This window comes from Chiloscyllium plagiosum, chromosome 4 (genome assembly GCF_004010195.1).
Source record: "Chiloscyllium plagiosum isolate BGI_BamShark_2017 chromosome 4, ASM401019v2, whole genome shotgun sequence".
Taxonomy (NCBI): domain Eukaryota; kingdom Metazoa; phylum Chordata; class Chondrichthyes; order Orectolobiformes; family Hemiscylliidae; genus Chiloscyllium; species Chiloscyllium plagiosum.
Window position 1 is genome coordinate 52655248 of NC_057713.1, and position 10912 is coordinate 52666159.

Consider the following 10912-nt stretch of genomic DNA (forward strand, 5'->3'; position numbering starts at 1 on the left):
TTCCCCCCATTCTGAGTCTAATACAGGTCGTCTGGGGCTGCCCCATCTTCCCCTGGGATCTCTCTGCCCTCACTTCTCCAGTAAACCTCATTTTACCCCCACGCTGAATCCAATATGGGTCCTCTGGGGCTGCTCTGTCTGTCTCTGGGATCTCTCTGCCCTCAATACTCCTGTAAACCTCAGTGTCACTGCTCCCGAGAACCAGGTCAAGACTTACTCCCAGTCTGTCTTGCTGAGAATCAAATCACAAGCTGATTTTGTAATTATCGACATAGTACTTCACAGTAGCACTAATATTGTGGTCACTACCTGTTCGATTCTAGTGCAAGTTGTTTTATTGAAACACAGAAGTTCAGAGCAGGAATAGGCCATTTGATCCATTCAGTATGACCATGACTGATCATCCAAATCAGAACTCTGTTCCATGTTCACTGCCCAATACCACTGTCGGTTCTTAGCAATGATCGTACACAGTTACACACTGTGAAAAATTAGGTAAGAACTTTACGAATAGTTCACAATCCAACAAAATATGTGCAATGCTTTCACATCCATTGATTGTTACATCTCTGCTTCAGCTTTTGCTTTGTGAGGATCCAGTGAAATCCTTTCCTTGCCAGTACATGATCTATGGCCTTGTCTTCAGGCAACATCAATTATACTGTTTTCGTGTTCAGTTTCACATTCATCTGATGAACTCTTACTAGCAATCACACTAGATATAGATTCTGATCTGTGGTGGACTCTTTCTTTGTGCTTTCTCATCAATAGCCTCACAGATAATTCACAATAGCTTCCACGATGGGAAGATCACTGACTAACTCATACTGTCTGTGTAGATACTCTTCCAGAGCCATGGAAATGCCAAACAGCATGTGCAACCACTTGTATCTCCTGAATGGCATCCCGAATGTAGATAGAAAAGTATTACTTTCATCCTGCTCTACTTGCCAATAACCATCCTTTGCATCAAAAGTAACAAGAATCTTTGATTTGGCAAGTTGTGGCAACATTTCTGCAATGGTTGGTGTGGAGTAGGTTTCCTCTGCAATATTTCCATTCAGTCCTCTAGCCTTAACCATGCCCCTTGGTTATTGGAGGTCTCTCCCAAAGTGAAACTGTCATGCTGTAGAGCAATGGCTTGCTCTACATCATTCCCAGTTTATGCGTGGCTCTTACTATCAGCCGGCTTGTATGGTAGGGTTGCAGAGGGGAGTCATCACAAAGCATCCTTATATACCCTGCAACCTGCCTTGGGTTCTGTGTGGTAAACCTATGATACCTGGTGACACTCACTGCCAGTAGATGAATGCTGTTCATTTGGTGCCTTGTTAAAGGGCATGCACCAAATTAATCTTCTGGATGTACTCATGCACCACATGTATAGACAAGCAAAAGGAGCACTTGAGATTCCAGTATATGTCTCCATTAACATATGGAGCCTGCAGAATAATATGCATGTAATGGATTGCACCATGCAGCATTATAATCCTGTTGGCGTGGCAAAATCATGTGTGCTCATTCCTCCTACCTCTCTCTTGTCTGTGAGAAAACCGTAAAGGCCTCTGTCCTTCTACACAGGGCCTTTGTCACTTTCATGTTTCAAACATGGACAGCACAATGTGAAATATTGCAAGCATCATCTGTTCTCACTTGAAAGTATCTGCTGCTATTGATACTTAGAGCTACAATAAGCTTTACGCCAAATAGCAGTACAGTCCTTTGTCGGTTGAGTGGCTATAATTCAGGTTGGAGGACGTGACACAGTTCCCATCCCCTCTTTGATCAAACACTGCTCTAAGCTGAGGTAGAACGTAGAGAACCCTGAGTATAGAGTGTCTTTAATTGACAGCCACCTCCACTTTCTGAGCATGACTTTCATTTCCATTGCCCGTGGTTGATTCTCATGTCATGCTACAGCCCAGGAGGTTGTCAGGATTAGCTTTCATTGCTGAATCAGACTTTCTTTTAACAGATCAAGTTGCTTTCTCCAATTTCCTTATCAAAATACACCATCTTTTTTTTATAAATCCATAAACTTTGCAAATCTCCTCCAATAGCATTCATTCTTCCATTAGCTCTGCTATATTGAACAAAAATCAAGAATCTTATAAATGTTGGTTTCAGTTGAAATCATTTGGAATACCTTGCATTGGCTGTCACCAGTCCTACTTTCTGATATGAGTCTGAGCTACTGATACCATGTGGGCAGGCATGCCTACACATAGGGTAGTTGAAACATTGATAAACAATAAATAGGTCTATTACATTTATGTAGTTACTCATTGCATCATCTCTGAGATATATTTAGATTAGATTACTTACAGTGTGGAAACAGGCCCTTCAGCCCAACAAGTCCACACCGACCCGTCAAAGCACAACCCACCCATACTCCTACACCTAACACTACGGGCAATTTAGCATAGCCAATTCACCTGACCTGCACATCTTTGGACTGTGGGAGGAAACCAGAGCACCCAGAGGAAACTCACGCAGACACGGGGAGAATGTGTAAACTCCACACAGTCAGTCGCCTGAGGCGGGAATTGGACCCGGGTCTCTGGTACTGTGAGGCAGCAGTGCTAACCACTGTGCGACCATGCCACACGAAGCCTTCTGCACCTGGTGCTCCCAGGCGGTCTCCCATCCAAGTACTAACCAGGCCTGAGTCTGCTTAGCTTCCAAGATCAGACGAGATCGGATGTTTTCAGACTAGTATGATTGTCTCTTGTTAGTCAATTCGACTTTACTTAAAATTAATTACATATTACTACTTTAGCTATGTGCTGTCACCATGAAGAAAGAAAAAAATTCTGGAAAGGATCCATTATGTTTTACAATAGCAAATATTATCCTGTATTCCAGAAGGCAGGAAAGCTGGGAAAAGGAAACTGTCGGCCAGTAAACTTGATATATGTTGTCAGGTGGGGAAGGTGTTGGAATCAACCACTTAGAAAAGCTCCAGATAATTGGGAAGAGTCAGTATGGTTTACAAAATCTATTTAAACAAATCATTGGAGCTCATTTCAAGGAGTAACATGTTCTGTGAATGAAGGGAAGTGTGAAAATGTATTGTGTTTGAATTACGAGAAGTTATTTGACAAGGTGTCATAACAGAGATTACTATACAAAGGAGGCACTCTTGGTGTAGATGATAACACATTCACATTGATGGAAGATTGGCTGGCTGGCAGAAAACTGAGCATATGCATGAATGGATCTCTTACTGATTGGCTGGTTGTGATGAGTGGAGAATTGCAGAAGTTTGTGCTGAGTCTTTAGCTTTTTATGTAAATGACTTGAATGAGGATGGTGGCTATATTTGCTGATGAGACAAAGATGAGGTATGAAAGTATATGTGAGGAGGACATAAGGAGGTTACAGACAAACGTGGTTAATTTGAGTAAGTGGCCAAAAATCTCATAGATCAATATGGAAAAATGGGAAGTTGTCCATTTTAATGGGAAGAATGAAAAAACTGAATAAAAAAACTTTAGTTGAGAATGACTGCAGAGAGTTCTGTGAGCTCTAGGGCATGAATCATCTTTCTTTTAGCTAACTTGTTTGTATATGTTATAATACACCTATATGGCAGGTAGAACTGAGAACAAACCTTCTGACCCAGAAGTAGGATGCTTCAGAATAATACTTGCCTTTATTGCAAGAGGAATTGGATCTAGAAGTAAATATATAATGTTTCAGTTATGGAAGGCATCAGTGAGATCATATCCTGGATCGGTATAAGGTTTTGGTCTCCTTATTTAAGGAGGGTTATAGATATATTGGAGGCAGTTCAGAGGAGCTTTACTAGATTGATACCAGCAATGAGTAGATTGCTTTCTGAGGAAATGTTCGATGGACTGGGCTTATTTCCACTGGAGTTTAAAGAAATGAGGGGTGACTTGATCGAGGTATATGAGAAGACTTGACAAGGTAGACATGAAAAGGATTGCCTCTTGTAGATGAGTCCAGAGCAGAGACACTGCTGTGGAACAGAGGTTAGAAGCTTTTTCGTGTCTCTGAGGTGAACAACTTGTGAAAATCTGCTTCAGAATGTGGTGGAGACTGGGTCATTGAATATTTTTAAGGTGGTGGGTGAAAGATTCTTATTGGTCAATAGATTTGATAAAGTTCCATACGTTAGGCTATTGCGCAAAATACGGAGTTTCAGGATTGAAGGTGATTTAGTGGTTTGGATCAGAAATTGACTAGCTGAAAGAAGACAGAGGGTGGTGGTTGATGGGAAATGTTCATCCTAGAGCTCAGTTACTAGTGGTTTACCGCAAGGAATAATTTTGGGTCCACTACTGTTTGTCATTTTTATAAATGATCTGGATGCGGACATAGAAGGTTGGGTTAGTAAATTTGAGGATGACACTAATGTGGGCAGAGTTGTGGATGGTGCTGAAGGATGCTTTGGGTTACAGAGGGGCAGATAAGATGCAGAGCTGGGCTGAGAAGTGGCAAGTGGAGTTTAATATGGAAAAGTGTGGGGTAGTTCACTTCGGAAGATGTAACAGGAATGCTGAGTACTGGCCTAATGGTAAACTTCTTGGTAGTGTAGAAGAGCAGAAAGATCTCAGTGTCCAGGTGCATAAATCCCTGAAAGTTGCCACCCAGGTTGATAGGGTTGTTAAGAAAGCATATGGCGTGTTGCATTTATTGGTAGGGGGATTGAGTTTCGGAGCCACGAGATCATGCTTCAGCTGTACAAGACACTGGTAAAGCTGCATCTGGAGCATTGCGTACAGTTCTGGTCACCGCATTATAGGAAGGATGTGGAAGCTTTGGAAAGGGTTCAAAGGAGATTTACTAGGGTGTTGCCTGGTATGGAAGGAAGGTCTTATAAGGAAAGGCTGAGGGAACTGAAGCTGTTTTCGTTAGAGAGAATAAGGTTGAGAGTCGACTTAATTGAGGTATAAGATAATCAGAGGGTTAGGTAGGGTGGACAGTGAAAGCCTTTTTCCTAAGATGGTGATGGCTCACACAAAGGGACATAGGGACAGTTTTTTAACTCAGAGAGTAGTAGGGGCATGGAATGGCCTGCCTGCAACAGTCATAGACTCGCTGACATTAAAGGCATTTAAATGAGCATTGGACACACATATGGATAATAATGGAACAGTATAGGTTAGATGGGCGTCAGATTAATTTCACAGTCGAGGGCCAAAGGGCCTGCACTGCATTATAATGTTCTCTGTTCTATGTGGATTCAAAGGTCATCAGGAGAAGTTAGGAATGTGGAATTTCGAACACATACAAGTCAGCCATTATTTAATTGAATGGTGGAGCAGGCTGGAGGGGATGAATGCTCCAGGTTTATATGTAACAGTCACTGAAGCACTATACACCCTCTGGTGAACACATGCAGAATTCAGAGCATACACAAAATCTGGTTCGCTCCTCCCTAGAACAGTCCTGTATGTCCTGGAAAATGGAACAAGCATTGCAGTGTCAGTAAATCATTGCAAATAGTAAATGCATTATACCTTCCCTTTAACCCAATTGTTTTTATGACGATCAAATTCTTTGTACAGTTGCTTCAAATAAGTAGATTTATCATCACCTAACTCCCCTCAAGTCTGATTTTATAAATGACTGATGACTTGGTCAGCTGAATATCTGCTGTTTGACAATTAAACATTCAGGTACAATTCATTGTTATTCTGAAGCTTTGGAGAAACTTTGGTTTTCTGAATGAGACTGAAATATTTCGGTAAAGTTAACTGACACCCCAGAATCTTGATTTCTCGTTTGGTCTTTCCTGAGGATATCCTCTAGTGTCAGTGTTGCAGTTAAACATTTGTTTCCCTTGGAGGATCTTTAGTTTCTCCAAATCATGTTGGGGCAGATAGTGTGTTCCTGAAAGAACTTATCTTTTCCTATTGATGCTGTAATAAGTTAGACTTACATTCAATTCTTCAATTCTCGTTTGTGTTCCTTTGGATAATATTGTAGTATTGTATTCATTCATATACAATAAAGCTGACTGAACTCTTTTGGTACTGCTTGTTTAAACAACTGAATTAATTGTAACAAGAGCCTACCATTAATTCCAGGCCATTGTGGTGACAAAGATATGAGCCATTTAGATTTTGATAATTCTTCTGTGGTTGGGAGTCAAATGAATAATTCCTGCAAACCTGTGAAATCTAAAATCTCTCAGTCACAAAAAGTTATTTGCAAAACATATTCTTTCATGGATGTGGACATTTCTGGGAAGGCCAAAGTTTGTTGCCAATCCCTAACTGCTTTCAAATTGAATGGCTTGCCAGGCCAATTCCAGAGGGCAGTTAAAAGTCAACCACATTGCTGTTGGTCTGGAGTCACATGTAGACTAGACCACATCAGTTTATATTCACTCATGGGACATAGGCTTTGTTGACTGGCCCAGCATTTATTTTACATCTTTAGTTCTTCTTGAGAAGATGATTGTGAGCTGCCTTCTTGAACCGCTGCAGCTCATGTGCTGTAAGTAGACCCATAATGCCATTAGGAAGAGAATTCCAGAATATTGACCAGGTAACAGTGAAGGAACTGCACTACATTTCCAAGACAGCTGAGTGACCTGGAGGGGAATTTGCAGGTATTTGCAGATGTTCTCATGTGCCTGCTGCCCTTGTCTTTCTCAATATTTGTGGATTTCAAAGGTGTTATCTGGGGATCATTAGCATGTTTCTATTTTTGAGATAGCATACACTGCAGTTATAGACCATAAGGGGTGGAGAGACTGATTGCTTGTGGATGAGGTGCCAACCAAAAGGGTTGCTTAGCCCTGGATGGTGTCCAGCTTCTTGAGCATTGTTGCAGCTGTGTCCATCCAGAATAGTGTAAAGTATTCCATCATATTCCTTACTTGTGCCCTGCAGATGATGGCCAGGCTTTGGGGTGTCACGAGGTGAGTTACTCCTTGCAGGATTCCTAGTCTATGATCTATTCTTGTAGCTGTTGCCTTTATATGGTGAGACAAGCTCAGTGTCTGGTCAAAGGCAAGCCCCCAGGCTGTTGATAGTGGGGGATTCAGTGATAGTAATGTTATTGAATGGCATGGGGCAGTGGTTAGAATTTCACATATTGGGGATGATCATTCCTGGCATTAGTGAGGCTCAAACATTACTTGCCACCTGTCAGCCCAAGCCTGGATATTGTTCAGGTCATATTGCATTTGGGCATGGACTGCTTCAGCATCTGAGGACTTGGTGCTGTGCATTGTGCAATCTTCCATGAACATTTCTACTTCTGACCTTATGATGGAGGGAACATCATTGAAGGTTGTTCCTAGGACACTACACAGAGGAACTCCTGCAGAGATGTCCTGGAGCTGAGATGACTGACCTCCAACAACCATAACCATCTTCCTAGGTGAACATCAGGATGGCTGATTTCCTTCCTTTAAAGACTTTAGTCAACCAGGTAGACTTTTACAATTGATGGCAGTTTCATGGTCACCATTACTGAGACATTTTGCATTTGCTTTTATAGTATTTGAACTTAAATAGAAGAATTTTATTCCATACACCACAGTGTTAGCCTAGGCCTCTGGATTACTGGACTGACATTACTACTGCTCCACCATTTCCCCTAGATTAACCTCAAAGGATGTATATTTTCTCTTAGGTTTCAGTAACATTCTTCTGAGTCCTATGAAATTCTTCTCTTGTTGAGTAAAGTTACATCACTCACTATATTTGGATTCTGATCTGAGTGTGGTTCTGCAACATTCTGTAAAGTTTTAAGAGTGAAGCATGTGTTCTGCTCAGAAGTGAGAATCGTTGATTTCTAATGTTAGCTTCATAATGTATTGATTGGTGTTTTTCTATGACTCTGTATCACAGTCCTTTTATTTTGAGTGATGCTCTGCCTGCACCATGCAGATATCGATCAGAAGGTTTGAGGTGCATTCTCCTACACCAAAGGATTTTCTCGAATAATACAGAACTAGCCCCCAGATCAAATTTGAAATTGGTTGAATTATCCTTAACCCATATGGTCTATGTCATATCTGGCTCAAATGATTCAATTCCTTCTCCTCGGAAAGGTTGGTTCACATTTTCCAAAGGTGACACAACCTGATTTATTGATATGCTTTCTAATGAAGGTATAGAACACAGAATAGAACATTACAGCGCAATGCAGGCCCTTCAGCCCTCGATGTTACGCCAACCTGTGGAACCAATCTGAAGCCCATCTAACCTACACTAATCCATTTCATCCCTATGTCTATCCAATGACCATTTAAATGTCCTTAAAGTCGGCCAGTCTACTCCTGTTGCAGGCAGTGCGTTCCACGCCCCTACTACTCTCTGAGTAAAGAAACTACCTCTGGCATCTGTCCTATATCTATCACCCCTCAATTTAAAACTATGTCCCCTCATGCTAGCCATTGCCATCCAAGGAAAAAGGCTCTCACTATCCACCCTATCTAACCCTCTGATTGTCTAATATGTCTCAATTAAGTCACCTCTCAACCTTCTTCTCTCTAATGAAAACAGCCTCAAGTCCCTCAGCCTTTCCTCATAAGACCTTCCCTCCATACCAGGCAACAGTTGAGTAAATCTCCTCTGAACCCTTTCAAATGCTTCCACATCCTTCCTATAATGCAGTGAGCAGAGCTGTATGCAATACTGCAAGTGCTGCCGCACCAGGGTTTTGTATAGTTACAGCATGACCTCATGGCTCTGAAACTCCATCCCTCTACTAATAAAAGCTAATACACCATATGTCTTGTTAAGAACCCTATCAATCTGGGTGGCAACTTTCAGGGATCTATGTCCATGCACGCGGAGATCTCTCTGTTTGTCCACATTACCAAGAATGGGTAACCATTAACCCAGTACTCTGCATTCCTGTTACTCCTTCCAAAATGAACCATCTCACACTTTTCCGCACTAAACTCCATTTGTCACCTCTCAGCCCAGCTCTGCAGCTGAGCTATGTCCCTCTGTAACCCACAATATCCTTCAACACTATCCACAACTCTACCAACGTTAGTATCATCCACAAATTTACTAACCCATCCTTCTATGCCCTCATCCAGGTCATTTATAAAAATGACAAACAACAGTGGCCCCAAAACAGATCCTTGCAGTACACCACTAGTAACTGAACTCAAGGATGAATATTTCCCATCAACCACCACTCTCTGTCTTCTTTCAGCTAGCCAATATCTTATCCAAACAGTTAAATCACCCTCAATCCCATGCCTCCAAATTTTGTGAAATAGCCTACTGTAGGGAATCTTATCAAACACCTTACTGAAATCCATACACACCACATCAACTGCTTTACCCTCATCCACCTGTTTGGTCACCAACTTAATTCCTTTACAGATGATTATAAACCCTATCTCGTATCAACCTTTCCAACACTTTACCCACAAACAAAGTAAGGCTTACTGGTCTATAATTACCAGGGTTGTCTTTACTCCCCTTCTTGATCAAGGGAACAGCATTTTCTGTCCTCCAGTCTTCCTGCATTATTCCTGTAGACAATGACGATAAAAAATCAAAGCCAAAAGCTCAGCAATCTCATGCCTGGCTTCCCAGAGAATCCTAGGATAAATCCCATCTGGCCCAGGGACTTCCAGAATTACTAACACCTCCTCCTTGTGAACGTCAATTCCATCTAGTTTAGTAGCCTGTATCTCAGTATTCTTCTTGGCAACATTATCTTTTTCCAGTGCGAATACTGATCAAAAATATTCATTTAGAACTACCTCTATGTCCTCTGACTCCACACACAACTTCCCACTACTGTCCTTAATTGGCCCTAATCTTACTCTAGTCATTCTTTTATTCCTGATCTACCTCTAGAAAGCCTTAGGGTTTTCCTTGATCCTAACCACCAACAACTTCTCATGTCCGCTCCTGGATCTCCTTAGATCTCTCTTTAAGTTTTTCCTGGCTAACGTGTAACTCTCAAGACCCCGAACTGAGCCTTCAGATCTCATCCTAACATAAGCCTTCTTCTTCGTCTTGACAAGAGATTCAACTTCTTTAGTAAACCATGGCTCCCTCGCTCGAACACTTCTTCCCTGCCTGACAGGTACATACTTATCAAGGACACACAGTAGCTGTTCTTTGAATAAGCTCTGCATTTCAATTGTGCCCATCTCCTGCAGTTTCCTTCCCCATCCTTGGCATCCTAAATCCTGCCTAATCACATCATAATTGCCTTTCACCCAGCAATAACTCTTGCCCTGTGGTATATACCTATCCCCTTCCATCACTAAAGTGAACATAACCGAATTGTCGTCACTATCACCAAAGTGCTCACCCACCTCCAAATCTAACACTTGGCCAGGTTCATTACTCCTGCACACATTGGAAACCCTCCTGCACACATTGGAAAAAAACTGACTCATCTAAAGTACTTGAGCTATAGTATTCCCAGACAATATTTGGATAGTTAAAGACTCCCACAACAACTACCCTGTCTCTCTCGGATCATCTTTGCAATCCTTTGCTCCACATCTCTGGAACTATTCGAAGGCCTATAGAAAACCCCAACAGGGTAACCTCTCCTTTCCTGTTTCTAACCTCAGCCCATACTACCTCAGTAGATGAGTCCTCAAACAACCTTTCTGCCACCATAATACTGTCCTTGATTAACAATGCCACCCTCCAGCACCGCTACCACCACCTGCTCACCTCCCCCCGCCCCCCAACACCACCAACCACTCTGCCCTTACCATCTTCTCTGTTCTTACTGAAACACCTAAATCATGGAACCTGCAACAACCATTCCTGCCCCTGCTCTACCCATAACTCCGAAACGGGTGCAACTTTGAAATCCCAGGTACCAACCCACCTTATTCCGGATGCTTCTGGCATTGAAGTAGACACACTTTAAATCAATTTGTTGCTTGTCGGTGCACTTTTGCAACCTTAAAACCTTATTTCTGACCTCACTG

General features: G+C 42.0%; 1 pseudogene; it reads right to left on the reverse strand.

The window, feature by feature from the left end:
* Positions 1–2610: 2610 nt before the first annotated feature.
* On the reverse strand, positions 2611–2726 carry LOC122549613 (annotated as a pseudogene).
* Positions 2727–10912: the final 8186 nt, after the last annotated feature.